At 37.7% G+C, this 15,185-nt stretch overlaps 1 protein-coding gene and 2 pseudogenes across 1 annotated transcript in view; 1 reads left to right on the forward strand and 2 right to left on the reverse strand.

The window, feature by feature from the left end:
• Positions 1–15,185, reverse strand: part of MINDY2 (MINDY lysine 48 deubiquitinase 2) — a 116,559-nt gene that overhangs the window by 34,133 nt on the left and 67,241 nt on the right. The gene's annotated exons all lie outside the window — the stretch shown is intronic.
• Positions 2,591–3,122, reverse strand: LOC118828138 (annotated as a pseudogene).
• Positions 11,335–12,073, forward strand: LOC118828369 (annotated as a pseudogene).

Genomic DNA, 15,185 nt, shown 5'->3' on the forward strand with positions numbered 1-15,185 from the left:
TTCCTATGTTTCACCCTTCTCAAACCACCTTTTCACCCTCATCCCGACCTCTAACCCTTCCATTTGTCGGTACCTTTTTAGACCACTAATTCCACTCTGACTTCACTTTCCTCAATGGCCATTTCAATTTTACATGGTCCTTTGTTCTAGAATCCCCTGCCCAAGTAGTGACTCTCCTAAAAACTACAATAAACCAAACAGAGATCAATGACTCCAAGAAATAATGGAAAAAAAATCAGAAGACTGGAAAAATAGAAGATGTAACATTTGAAGCTTTTAAAAAAAAAACTGATCTGGAATACAGGTCAAGGAGAGATAATTTGTTAATCACTGGATTCCCTGAATACTATGGCTTTTAAAAAAAGCCTATACACTAGATTTCAGGAAATCATAAAACAAAATCTGCCCTATTAGCCCTATTAGAACCAGAGGACAATGTAAAGATAAAAAGAATTCAAAGATCACCTCCCTGGGAGAAGTCCCAGGAATGTCATACACAAAATCCAGAGCTTCCATATCAAAGAAAAAGTAATGCAAGCACCCAGAAAGAAACAGGTCAAGTACCAAGGAAATAATAAGGATCATTCCTAAAGGGAAAAAGACATAGCCAGAAGTATGCTGGTTAATGTTTAACAACTGGATCTCTAGGGGAAAAAAATTTTATGCAGGGCAAGTTTTTAAGTATTATTAACACAGTATTCATCACTTTCTTAATTTAAACAACTAACAAAGCAATGATATAAGCTTTGATTTGCAGAACTGCCAATTTCTGAGGTTTAAATGCTTTCACTGAAAATTTAATAACCAGCTCTCACGAGCTGGTTCCAGCTGGCTCTTAGGACACCCCTTGCATACAGGCTTATAACCAAGAATAATTAAAATTGTGAAGCTGAATGTATTCCCACAGAGGGGGGAAAAAAGGACTTTTAATAGAACAGAGGACTTTCAAGCATTTCTAAAAAAAACCCAAAGCTCTGTAAGAACTTTGAAATACTAACACAAGAGTCCAGAGGAACCTAAAAGCTAAAGTTATTTGAGCAACTAGAAGTAGCCATTTGATCATGTAGTACTGACATTCTAATAGGGAAAAGAAACAAGTCTCCCTTCAGAACCTTAATGTCTTCACAGGGTATTGAGGGAATTAATAAAAATGGGGGTGGGACATGGGGAAGAGGTAAGCTTGGTTATATTCTAAAGGTTTTAAGAGGGCAACAAGAACAGACAGTAAAAAGAGGTATTCACTAGGGCAGAAAGAATGAAGAAGGAAGTAGAATTTGCTATTTCTCACAATCAGGGCAAAAAGAGTACTTAAAAATAGAGGAAGGAGCTGGGGAGAAAACGAATCAGATGAAACCTCCTCTTATCTGAAATGAACAAAGAGTTGGAAACGTATACATAGTATAGTGCAGAAATACAACAAACTCAAAAGGAAAACAAGTAATAAGGGGAGGGGAAGCAGATAAGATGGAGAATAACAGTAGGAAAAGAATAATTATAAGCATAACAAAATTCCTTATCCTGAATAGTAGATCATATGGAGAGAAAAGAACCAGAATTGAAGAGGGTGCCTTAGATTGCCTTCTAGCCAACTGTAGAATGGCTGAATAAACTGTGGTTGTGTAATGGAATATTCTTTCATTATAAATGACAAAAGATAATTTCAGGGAATCCTGGATAGTATGAACTGATGTAGAGAATGAGAAAGGAACAATTAAGAAATAGCTGGACTTCAAAATGAAGAAAGTGGTACTGTGCCAAACAGTACAAGAAAACAGACAGGTTTTCTCGGAAATGTTGGGGAAAACAAAAGAGTCAAATACCAACTCAATCTAGTGTTCAGGGACAAAAGTGAGGCAATGCTAATTGACATGTAGCAAGTATAATATGCCCAGATGACCTTCTCTCTAGCACATTATAAACTACTGTATTATACCAGTAAACTCAAGGTAGGTAGTTTTTGCCCCCCCAAAAATCAACTACACATTTGTGATTTCTTTTTAAAAGTAGAAGCTTTAAAATTATTTTTGGAACTGACAATTTCCCTGTAAGGTTATCTTAAAGCTACGGGGAAGCTAGGTAGCAACAGTGGAAAAATGCTGCACTTGGCATCAGGAAGACTTAAGTTCAAATCCCACCTCAGATACTTATTAGCTATGTGACCTCTAACAAGTCTCAGCTCCAGGTTCCTCATTTGTAAAAATGGGATAATAATAGTATCTACTTTACAGAGTTATTGTGAGGACCAAATGAGAAACATACATAAAGCACTTTTAAAACCTTAAAGACATTCTCAAAGTATGGCATGGAGAGATCCTAGGGGTCCTAGAGGTCATAACTATTTTTGGTAAGTATATTAATTAACTTAAATTCCTTTTTTTCCTCTCAAATGGGTTTAAATGTGTTTTATTTTAGACACATGACATGTTTTTAAAAACAATGCCTCCACTCCAGATAAATCAAGGTCAAAAATAAATGAGCGAAGCTCAAGATGACATCAGTCCAAGTTTGTGCAGGTCCTGGTGCTGTGCAGATGACAAAAAGCAGCAGCCAATTATGATGACAGGTGATTCAAAGTAATCAGCTGAATTTGTTAACATTCTTCCATTTCTAAACCACCCTTAAAGAAAATCATATATGGAGTCACACCATCCTCATGGAAGTCCAAGAGAGTCACCATCTCATCTGGATTCATGTTTTTGCCTATGAAGAACTGATAGTTTTTAAAATTAGCAAAGATGTGTTTGATTTGTTCTGCAGCTCCTGTCATAAAAGTTTTTACTTGATCTGGCTTGTGTTCTTCAAGTCTGCCTTTGATTGATTTCATGTAGTCTTTGTTGCACTTTTTGTAGAATTCTTTTGTCAAAATAGTTTCTTGCAGATTTATTTATTACTATGTCGACTCCAGTGATTACAGTGGCATCTGTTCTTTCACCCTCAGGACCTTCGGCAGAGGCATTTCCACCGATTGAGTGAATCATCAATGGTACCCTCTGTCCTACTGACCATCTTCCCCTCCACCTCCAGGCATAGCCTGCTGGTGATCTCCGGATCTTGTAAATGTCGGAGAACATCTCATCAAGGCTGATGAGGTCCTGGTAGATAACCATGGTGGCAGAAGGAGGGAGGCGGAGGCAGCGACGGCAGCGCTAGTGCTGTGGAAGCCCAGAGCTCTGTGTGAGCACAATGCAGCTGGAGAGGCTCTTGGGGGGGTAGGGTGGGGGAGTAGGCAGAAAAGGCCAAGTCAGCCGCTCCCCAACATCATATAGAGGGCACCAATTTACTTAAATTTCTAAGAGAGTAAGTATCAATAGATATTGTCCACATAAACAAAAACTCTTTGGGAGAACCCTCTATAGATTTAGAAACTAATTAAACATGTTTTTTTGGTTTGGAATTGTGACATCTGCATTTGCAACATATGGTGAGGTAATTCCTCCCATTAATGGGATTCAGCAACTGTTCTGCAACTTAAAGTCTTAGAGAATTGCCTACTGCTGTGAAAATTTAAGTGACCTGCTCTGGGTCACAGGGGCAGTATGTGAAACTTGAATCCAGGTTTTCCTGACTCTTCAAGAACCATACCACTGTGCCTCTCAATTCAACCACATTACATGAAAACTGAATTTATGGGTGTCCTCAGCCTAGCTTTCTCATTCTCCAGCTGCTAATGTCAAAATAGCAGCTCCACTGGAGGTATTCATTTTCTAAAGAGAACTAAAGTTAGGGAAATACTGTCTAAATGCTGCCAGTTGTTCCTTTGGAGTCTACATTTAGAATAAGCTAGGTAGAAGCAGTAGGTGGTGGTCAAGCAAAACTCAGCCTTTGGGTTATGCGGTTATTGGTATTGTCTGGTTCCCTTCTTGCTTCAGTTACTACTTTCTAAAAACATTGCTTGCAAGTTTCTCTGATAATGGTCTCATTTTCAAGAGAGGAGCTGAGTCATTTTTCATAGCTATATGAAAAAATGCTCTGCGGGGGGGTGGGGAGGGGAGAGCCAAGATGGCAGCTAGAAAGCAGGGAACTGCTTAAGCTCTCCCCCAAATCCCTCCAAATACCTGTAAAAAATGGCTCTGAACAAACTCTAAAGCTGCAGAAGCCACAAAATAACAGAGGGAAGCAGGGCTCCAGCCCAGGAAAGCCTGGATGGTCACAGAGAAGGGTCTGTTCTCACAGAGCTGGGAGTGGAACGGAGCACAGCCCAGCCTGGGCCACGCCAGGTTCAACCAGCCCGGAACCGGGTGGAACAGGCCACAGGGCCCTGAATCAGTGAGCTGTGGCAGTTACCAGACTTCTCAACCCACAAACGCCAAAGACAATAGAGAAGGTTAGTGGGTAGAACTGCTAGAACAGAGTGAAAGCAATGTGAAGTTGGCCCCAGCCCTGGGGGTGCAGAAGTGATGCAGCTCTAGGGCTGCTTCCAGCTGCAGTTGCTTCCGGCCCCAGGCCCACCCTGTGGGAGGAATTAAGCAGCCAATCAGAGCAGGAGTGCAGAGCCTGCTTGGATCTGAGTCACAGTCCGGGTTGGCGGTTCTTCGGGGAGGAGAAGCGCTGCTGTGGCAGAGCTTGCTGTGTAGAAGTAGCTCTGAAAACAGCTGCACAAGGCCCCTAAAGCTTGGGACAAAGCACTCTCTACTCTACATACCTTTACAAAAAGCTCAAGGTTCAAGTAGTTGCCTGGGAACATGAACATATAGCCAAAATGGACCTAGAATCAGACTCAGACTTTGGAATTGTTTTTTGGCGACAAAGAAGACCAAAACATACGGCCAGAAGAAGTCAACAACGTCAAAGAGCCTACATCAAAAGCCTCCAAGAAAAATATGCATTGGTATCAGGCCATGGAAGAGCTCAAAAAGCATTTGGAAAAGCAAGTAAGAGAAGTAGAGGAAAAATTGGGAAGAAAAATGAGAGTGATGTGAGAAAATCATGAAAAAGAAGTCAATGAATTGCTAAAGGAAACCCAAGAAAATACTGAAGAAAATAACACCTTAAAATATAGACTAACTCAAATGGTAAAAGAGCTCCAAAAAGCCAACGAGGAGAAGAATGAATGCCTTGAAAGGCAGAATTAGCCAAATGGAAAAGGAGGTCCAAAAGACCACTGAAGAAAATACTACCTTAAAAATTAGACTGGAGCAAGTGGAAGCTAGTGACTTGATGAGAAATCAAGATACTATAAGACAGAACCAAAGGAATGAAAAAATGGAAGACAATGTGAAATATCTCATTGGAAAAACCACTGACCTGGAAAATAGATCCAGGAGAGATAATTTAAAAATTATTGGACTACCTGAAAGCCATGATCAAAAAAAAAAAAAAAGCCTAGACACCATCTTTCAAGAAATTATCAAGGAAAATTGCCCTGATATTTTAGAGCCAGAGGGTAAAACAGAAATTGAAAGAATCCACTGATCACCTCTTGAAAAAGATCCCAAAAAGAAAACTCCTGGGAATATTGTCGCCAAATTCCAGAATTCCCAGGTCAAAGAGAAAATACTGCAAGCAGCCAGAAAGAAACAATTTGAGTATTGTGGAAACACGATCAGGGTAACACAAGATCTAGAAGCTTCCACATTAAGGGACTGAAGGGCTTGGAATATGATATTCTAGAGGTCAAAGGAGTTGGGATTGAAATCAAGAATCACCTACCCAGCAAAACTGAGTATAATGCTCCAAGGCAAAATATGGACTTTCAATAACAGAGGTGATTTTCAAGCTTTCTCAGTGAAAAGACCAGAGCTGAATAGAAAATTTGACTTTCAAACGCAAGAATCAAGAGAAGTATGAAAAGGTAAACAAGAAAGAGAAATCATAAGGGGCTTACTAAAGTTGAACTGTTTTGCTTACATTCCTACATGGAAAGATGATGTGTGTAATTCATGAGACCTTTCTCAGTATTAGGGTAGTTGAAAGTAATATACATATACATAGACAGAGGGCACAAGATGAGTTGAATATGAAGGGATATCAAAAAAAATAGAATAAAATTAAGGGATGGGAGAGGAATATATTGAGAGAGGGAGAAAGGGAGAGATAGAATGGGATAAATTATCTCACATAAAAATGGCAAGAAAAAGCTGTTCACTGGAAGGGAAGAGGGGGCAGGTGAGCGGGAATGAATGAATCTTGCTTTCATTGGATTTGACTTGAGGAGGGAATAACATACACACTCAATTGGGTATCTTACTCCACGTGAAAGTAGGGGGAAGGGGATAAAAAAGGGGGACAATAGAAGGGAGGGCAGATAGGGGAAGAAGTAATCAAAAGCAAACATTTTTGAAAAGGAACAGGGTCATGGGAGAAGATTGAATAACGGGGGACAGGAGGGAGGGAAATATAGTTAGTCTTTCACAACATGACTATTTATGGAAGTGTTTTGCATAATGATACATGTGTGGCCTGTGTTGAATTGCTTGCCTTCCTAGGGAGGGTGGGTGGGGAGGGAAGAGGGGAGAGAATTTGGCACTCAAAGTTTTCAAAGCAGATGCTCAAAAAAAGCAAAGGTTGTTTTTGCATGCAACAGGGAAATAAGATATACAGGCAATGGGGCATAGAAATCTATCTTGCCCTACAAGAAAATAAGGGGAAAAGGGATGGGGGGAGGGGAAGGGGGTAATAGAAGGGAGGGCTGACTGGGGAATGGGGCAATCAGAATATATGCCATCTTGGAGTGGGGGGGAGGGTAGAAATGGGGAGAAAATTTGTAACTCAAAATCTTGTGGAAATCAATGCTGAAAACTAAAAAATATCCAATAAAGAAAATCACTAGATTAAAAAAAAGAAAAGAAAAAATGCTCCAAAATCACTAATAATGAGAGAAATGCAAATGAACTCTGCAACTAATGCAAAGTAACCTGAGGTTCTATCTCACACCTACCAGATTAGCAAAGCTGGCAAAAAAAAACCCAAACAATCCACAAACAATGGGGGAGCTGTGGGGAATCACCACTGTTGGTGGAACCTTGAACTAGGCCAGACATTCTAGGAAGCAATTTTGAACTATACCCCAAAAGTTACTAAACTATATATACCCTCTAAATCTAGTGATACTACTGTGAGGCTAATACCCCAAAGAGATTAAAGAAAGAAGAAAAGGACTCATACGTACACAAATATTTATAACAGCTTTTTTTTTTTTGGCCAGAAAGAACGGGAAATGAAGAGAATAACCACCAACCGGGGGAATGGTTGAAAAAATTATGGTATATGAGTGTAATGGAATACTATTGTGCTTTAAGGAATGATGAAGGGAACAGTGTCAGAGAAATCTGTGAAAGCAAGTGAACTGAGGCAGAGTGAGATTAAGTAGAATTAGGAGAACAATTTACACATAATAATAACATTGTAAAGACAAACTCTGAAAGACAGAAGAACTCTGAAAATTCAATGACCAACCACAACTGCAGAGAATCCATCATAAAAGATAATGTCCATCTCTTGACAGAGAAGTGATGGACTCAAGGTATAGATTGAAACATATATATATACACATATATATATATATATCTATAGATAGATAGATAGATAGATATAGATAGATAGATATATTTAGATATGGCCAATGGACAAATCAGATTTGCTTGGATATGCATATTTATTATGAGGGTTTTCTTTTTCCCTCTGGAGAAGGGGGGTGGAATCGGAGGGATAGAAATTTTTGTTAATTGAAAAAGATTTAATTAAAAAATGCTTCTTGGAGAAAGATGATCTGATACTGATTAAGTTTTCACTTAACACTTGCTCCCAAATATCACTTTCAATCACTTCCTTTGACATTCTTCTTTCAGTCTTGCTATATCTAAAATTGCTTTTGTTGGTCTGCCTCTATAGTTTCATAATGGAAGTCATTGTGAAGGAAGAAAATGGTATTTGAACTTTCTCTTTACATCCAGATTTCAGGAAGATATCTGTGGTAGTATTTATTACTAACATAATATGGCATGAGAAATGGTATATTTGAAGAATAGGATGGTCTAATCAATAGATTTACTGTTTAACTGAGGGAAAACCCATTTTTCTTCAGCCCTTGTTGTTGAAGAACTTTTCTAAAATGTATACTTTCCTGATTCAATGAGTAGAGTATACTGAACATGAAACGTGTCAGGATCATCAATAGGGAAATAAATAATCAGTATACATTACTGGGTGTGTTATAGAATGCAAAGATCAAGGAAAATCTGATAAACATTTAAATTTTTTTGCCTTTCTGAATGTTTATGTCAAGCTCTAAAAAGTTAATTTGTTTCTCTCACAAAAATGAAATTTATCTTTAAAAATTCCATCTAACTGATGATTCTAGCTAGTCCAGGTTTTACTATATTTGATATACTTCATTTCCTTGGGGGAGTTGAGGGAGTGGGGAGACACACTTGATTCGCCAGGCTTACTCTACTATGCCATAGAAAATTCTTGACATTCTTGAAGCTCACTCCACACACAAACTTCTCACTTTATTAGTACCTGAAGCTCCATGGCCTCTTCTTATTGGCTGGTTCCTCCCAGAATCTCCATTTTAAGGAGGACAACCAGTCAATCATGTCTTCATTTCTCTCCATTCTGCACTCTTGGCTCTCTGGACTTTTTTTAAAATCATGCCTATGGATGAATACCTTCACCTCTCTTCATTCCCCTTTTAAACTTCCTTTTATGTGTTGTTCTAATGTGTTCCCCAATTAGAATGCAAGATCGTTGAGGTCAGAGTCTTGCTTGTATTTGCAGTCCCAGCACTTATTACAGTGCCCGCCACATATTAAAAGCTTAAATGATTGTTGAACTCCCTTGGATAATTGTTATATGATCTTCTTTCATGTTCATAGGAACAAAGAACCAGACCTGGAAGGGACATTAGAAGCTATCTTATACATGAGGATACTGAAACCTTTCCAGGGCAGTGTGATTTGTCCATTCTGGTAGCTAGACCTCTTCTTCTTTCCTCAATAAAATCGAGACCTGGCTGTCAATTTTTATCTCCTCTGCAACTCATGCCCTCATATGTAGGGACTTATATTTAACTCTTCCTCAAATACCTTAACCACTCAGTTCCTCAACTTAACTCACTTCCCATGACCTACTTCATTTAACACCAGCCCCACAGCTTTGATTTTGCCATCATTCACAAATACACCACCTCCACGTTCAAGAAATCTGAACTAACTTACTAGTAACTTAAAATTTTTTTTCAAAACTCTCCTCCTGGTTTTAACAATTCAATGCTTTTATTGCATTCAGTTTTTAATCTCTTCTTTTATTTCCAGAATTTCAAAAATAGTTCTTATTTGGAATTTTTTGACATTTCTTTTCTATTTAAAAAAAAACATTAAATTAATTCATCTCTTCTTTCTCTATTTTGTTGATCTTGAAATAAATTTTCTTCTAAGGATTGCTTTATCCCTTATATTTTGCTATGTTGTCTCATTTGATGTTTTCTTTGATGATATTTTCTATGTTTTGATTTGTTCTTTGACCCACCAATTATTTTGTCTGCAATTAATTTTTAGTCCATTATTCAGGTTTTCTTCATTGAATATGGTCTTCATTGGATTGTGGTCAGAAGAGTATGTGTTTAGTACTTGTTTTTCTGCACTTATTTGTGAGGGGTTTTACCCTCAATACCTCCCCAATTTTTGTAAAAGTGCCATGCATAGCATCCAAAAATATAAACTTATTGCTATTCTCATTCGGTAATTGCCAGGGATCTAACATCTTTAACTTTTCTGAAATTCTACTTGGATCATTAACTTTTTTTTAATGTCCAGTATGAAAGGGATACACTAAGTTACTCTTTAAATTTTTCTAATTCTCCCTCCATTTTGATTAACTTTTCTTTTAAATATTTAGATTCTATGCTATTCAATGTATATATATAATACATATATATATACATACATATATAAAATATTGATAATGATTTATCTAAGGTTCCTTAAAGCATAAAGTATTTTCTTTGTGTTTTCAACTGTGCCCTCTTTTACCAAAAAAAGATAAAGATGAGTTTGTTTAGTACTAGTGTTCTATAGTTGAAATATTCTGTATTGAATCTATTTCCTCTCCTCCTCTTTCACTGCCCCAAACATAAGTTTTTCTTCTTTGCTTCTCTCCTTTTAATGTCCTTTTCATGCTCTACCCTCTGGATGGTGGAGTTTGTACTCTTATGAATGAATCTTCCCTCATCTATTCTATCCTTTCCCTTTTTTCCTGATCCCACCTATCTTCTTGTTGAATTTATAAATTTCAACTGTGTGTGTGTGTGTGTGTGTGTGTGTGTAGAACCTTGCTTTTTCTGGTTCATATGAAAGTGAGGTTCATGGGATGCTCATTCCTCCTATTCCTTCTAATATGTTTGATTATTCTTCAACTCATTAACCCTTCTTTTATGAGAAAGTATGTTCCCTCTCCTTCATCCTATTTTTTTCCTTTCTTCTTTTTCTGCCTTTCTTCCCATTTCCTTCTCTTAAGACCATCAAGACAGAATTAAACCACCCTTTGGCCTTCACCTTATCTTCTTTAACATAACTTTCTCTATGATCCTTAAAGGGTTTTACTTCTAATCCCCCTATTATAATGTAAACAATACTTCATCATATAGTCACTTCCAACTGATCAAATGCAGGTACCTTTTTATATTTCTCTTGATTCTTGTGTTTGTATTTGAAAGTTTCTACTGAGTTCTGGAATATTCATCGAGAATGCTTGAAAGTCTATTTCATTAAATATCTATTTTTCCCCCTGAAGGATTATACTCAGTTTTGTCAAAAAGATTATTCGTGGTCATAAGACTTTATTTTTTACCTTTTGGAGCAGTATACTCCATGTTTTCTCCATGCTCTCCTTCGGAGTGGCAGTTGTCTTGTGTGATCCTATGACTCCACGCTTTTTGAATGATTTCTTTTTCACTACTTGTAGTATTTATTCTTTGACTTGGAAGTCCTTGATTATGGCTATGATGTTTCCTGGTAGTTTTCATTTTGGGATTTTTTCAGCAGGTGCCCAGTAGACTCATTTTATTCCCTGGTTCTCTGGGCTTTTTTGGGAGGGTCATGATTTTCTGTAGTCCAATGATTCTTAGATTTCTTGTTTCACAGAGTCATTGCTTTCTGTTTGGTCTATTTTAATTTTCAGGGTGTTCAATTTTTGGGCAAGGTTTTTTTATTACCTTCTATTCTAAGCTATTACTTTTATTTGTCTTGCTTTTCATCCCGAGCTGTTATTTCTTTAAAAATTACAACATAAAAAAATTTACATTATATCAGTGCCATTGACAGTTTTGGAACTGTGGGGACTGGGAACCTGGCTGCTTGAGGCAGGAATGTGAAGGGGAAATACTGACGGCTTCCCTTGGGACTTGCTACAACCTTGACACTGGGGGCAGCCTGATGGTTAGCAGCTCTCTCCTGCCTTAAAGGCAGGATCTGCCCTGGCTTCAACAACTCCATCTCCTACGAGTTGTGGTGGGAATGGACACCCAGTTCCAATTTTCTTCATCACGGGACTTTGTGGAGTCTTTACCTTCCATTTGCTTAAGAAGAAGGTCTATAAGGATACAACAGAATCTAAACAAGATGCTGAAGGAAAAGTTGAAAAGATAGAATTGAATGGCAGTAAATATAAGAATAGTGATACTGCTGAACAAATTGTCCATTACATCATGAAAAATGAAGCAAATGCTGACATTTCAAAGGCCATGATGGCAGACAGCAGCATCTGTGATCCTGAAAGCCCTCTGACTTCTAGCACTCCAGGCAGTCCTCCAGTGAGTCCTGGTCTCTTGTCACCAGGAGGTACTCCATAAAAGCATATGTGTGGCTACCATCTATATACCGTTTGAGGGGCAGTAGGAAGATATGTAAGCCATTGTTGCAGACATAAATGATGGCACTTCATAAAACCAAGCAACAAATCTAAAGAAGAAGTCGGCACCAAGAAAAGTGCCTGTTTTGGCAGGTTTAGAGTTAAAAAATTGGAACATAAGGCCAGTGCCAAGGAACGAAGTCTGATGTCTATGAGTGGCATAGAAAGTGTCCATGACAAGGTACCTGTTACCCCTGTGAAAAGGGAATGATGCAGGACAGGATAGGAGGTAGAGTTTTATTTGAAGAAGTTTTAAAGAGAATGAAGACTTAGGTGATGTGCAAAGCCAATTGCCGAAGAAAAATTTTTTTTTAATCTTTTGTACCATTTCTGCCATGAGTGTTTAAGACTCTAAAATGGAATACCACTGTTATGTTAGATGCCAAGTTCCATGCATTGGCTCTATAATTGGTATTGTCTCTTATACCTTGTAAAAGTGTATTAAATTTTTGTGAAAGGCAAGATTCAGTAGTATTTTAACTTAAAAGTCTTTTCCTTTGCCCTTCTGTAATAATGCATATTTTTCTCATTTCAGTAACATGTACGTACAGTGAGAATATTAATGAATAGTTGGAGATTGTGCTTTTTTTCCCCATGTACCTCTTTGTTAACCCCATACTGTTTCTTCTTTCATTTTTTTTGTATGTGGGAAGAAGAAGCAGTAAGCATGATCAATTTCACTGTTACAGACTAGGCAGTGATAACAGCATGCCCCTCCCCCACCATCATAATCACATTTCATCCCTGGACTACCAATAGCTTCCTTTTAGGAGTGCCTTAAAATTGTGGCAACAATCCTATTTTAATAATTAAAAAATGACTTCAAGTCCATCAAATGTTATTGTCTTGACAGCCAAAGGCCCAAACAAGCACCTCCAGTTTAGGACAAGGAGCTGTAACTTCTTCCAGGCCTTTTCCATGGTGCACTTGATGGCCTTTAGGTGTTAAAGAGTATTCAAATGGTACTATTTATTAAGCCTCCCAAGTGTGTTCTCCCCTCCCAGATCTTTTCTTTTTTTTAAAGAGGCCATTCTTTGCCTCATTTTTTATTAAGCTTTAATCACTGAATGGGTCCCAGTCAAACTGAGACCTGTTAAAGACCTTAGCTTGAAAAGACTAAGGTCCCCCACTGACTCCTGGGCTATCTCCAGCTGTCCTGATCCATATCTGGCCACTGGACACAGATGGCTCCTGAGGAGAAAGTGAGGCTGGTGACTTTGCACAGCTTTCCCTCATTTAAATCCAATTCACTTGCAAGTCATAGCATCACCTCCCTGATGTCATGGTCCTCTTCAAGAATGAAGGACAAACAGTAATAGCAGGGAAGGGCACAGTCTGGGAGAAGCGGTAATGGAATAAGCTAGATAAAACCTGCCATTACTTTGGGTTTTGTTTTTTAGGCTATTTCCAACCTAAAATTTCTCTTATTCTCTTTAAAATAATTTAAAAATAAGAAACAAATCTACCAACAGCTTCCCAAAAGAACAACTCTATGTCAATATGCTTTTAAGTATTACTGTAAATATGATCTTATTCTTTTCTAAATCTAGCAATAAAGTAAAGATTTTACCAAACTTTCAGATAACTGGTAGATTTAATTTTGCCTTTTTTTTTTTTTCCTTTTCCGTATTTCAAGGCAGCACGGTACAATAGAGAGCTAGCTTTGGACTCAGAAAGACCTGGTTCAAGTATCACTTCTTACATATATAGGCTATGTTATCTGTAGCAAGTTACTTAATCTCTCAGGGCTCCCAGCAACTCTCTTAAGACTATAAAATTTTAGAAAAGGTGCAGATCTGCATTGGTAGAAGGAATTTCCTCATTGGGAGTTCTCTATTTCACCTAAATCTTAGGTCCAGTTCAAAAATCTGTCAATTTTCTAACAGCTTAAAGATAAGTCTGCATGTGGGTACATGCTGGATATATAATTGAAGATGTAACTGTGAAAATAAACCTTCCTGAGTTACAGAAAATTATGATAAAGGGTTGTGTGTTGTGTGTGTGTATTTTTTTTATTAGGCCAAGATTTAAAAGTCTTAGCTTTGTTAAGTTAAAAGGCATCACTAATTATTAATGCTTTGAAAATTATATTCCAATATGGAGAGAAAATATAAGGTATTTCAAAAGATTTAATAATTTTATTCAGGCCAGACTACTTTTTAGTAATATACTAGGGCAAGAAAATACACTGATATCAAAAATTATATTTAAATGAAAAGCACATTTTTAAAGTATTTTCTAAAACTTAAGCAGTTTTGATTTGGTTATCTTACAGTTATGCTAAAAGTTATGTCATATATCAATCATGTAAACATGTTTGTTGGTTTTTAGTATCTAATGATAATTCTTAAGTGTTTCCAAAGCAACAGATGTTTACAAGCGCTTATATTTCCCCTTCTTCTTTGGAGTAGGAGGAATTCCCAACATGAGTATATATAATGACACTATTGTTATCGTGTGTAAAATGGTAATTCTTCATCATTTTCATCAATTTGTGTGTCAAATATATTTTTAACTGTATGGTTTGTACCTTAAGACTTTTGTACTACCAAAGCAGAATTAAAAACAAAAGGATAATTAAATAGTTAAAAAAAAGTTACACTGTATCTTGTTTCATTTATTTTGGATACTTTTATAGTCCTTATTTTCTTTTCTCTGAGTTTTCCTTGGATTAGTTGTGGAGTTACTCCTTCTTTTGGGTTTACCTCTTGGGCTCCTCCCAGTCCACAGCATTTCTTCATATACTTAGAATTTCTTCTTTTTATTTGTATCTACAGCCTCAATTTGTTCCTTTCCAAACTCATGGAAGGTGGGGACAGATCCTGCTTGGTTCTTGATATGGTAGGTAAGACTAGGCCCCATCTACTGTAGGAATTCCTGGTTTTTGGTTGAGTTTCCTGGTGGTTCAACTTAGGTCTGGTCTTGACTGCCTTCTCTTTCTTCTTTCACAGTTCTGAACCCATAGGTGGCTTTGTCCCTTGCTGTGAGTCTGATGGGGTCCAACCAGATGTTGGCTGTCTTGACCGAAGACCTCAAGAGCACCTTTCCAGGGGCTGCTCTGGCCTTTTCTTCTGCTGCAGTTCCTGTTATGGCCTAAGCATGGTGCTGCCTAGGTTTAGGTACTCAGCTTTTTTCACTGTGCTCTATTCTGGAAGCTGAGCTCTGGTTCTATCTCCAACTGTGGATAGGGGGGAATTACTGCTTGAGCTCTGGTGTGGCTTTTTCGCATGCTTTGTATTTTACCTATCCTGCTTTGTCTCTGCTTAGAGATTCCAGGGTTCTGGCAGTATTTTTGGTGAGGTCCTGGACTAGATCAAGCTCTCCTTGGTTTTATCACC

Source organism: Trichosurus vulpecula, chromosome 8 (genome assembly GCF_011100635.1).
Source record: "Trichosurus vulpecula isolate mTriVul1 chromosome 8, mTriVul1.pri, whole genome shotgun sequence".
NCBI lineage: Eukaryota > Metazoa > Chordata > Mammalia > Diprotodontia > Phalangeridae > Trichosurus > Trichosurus vulpecula.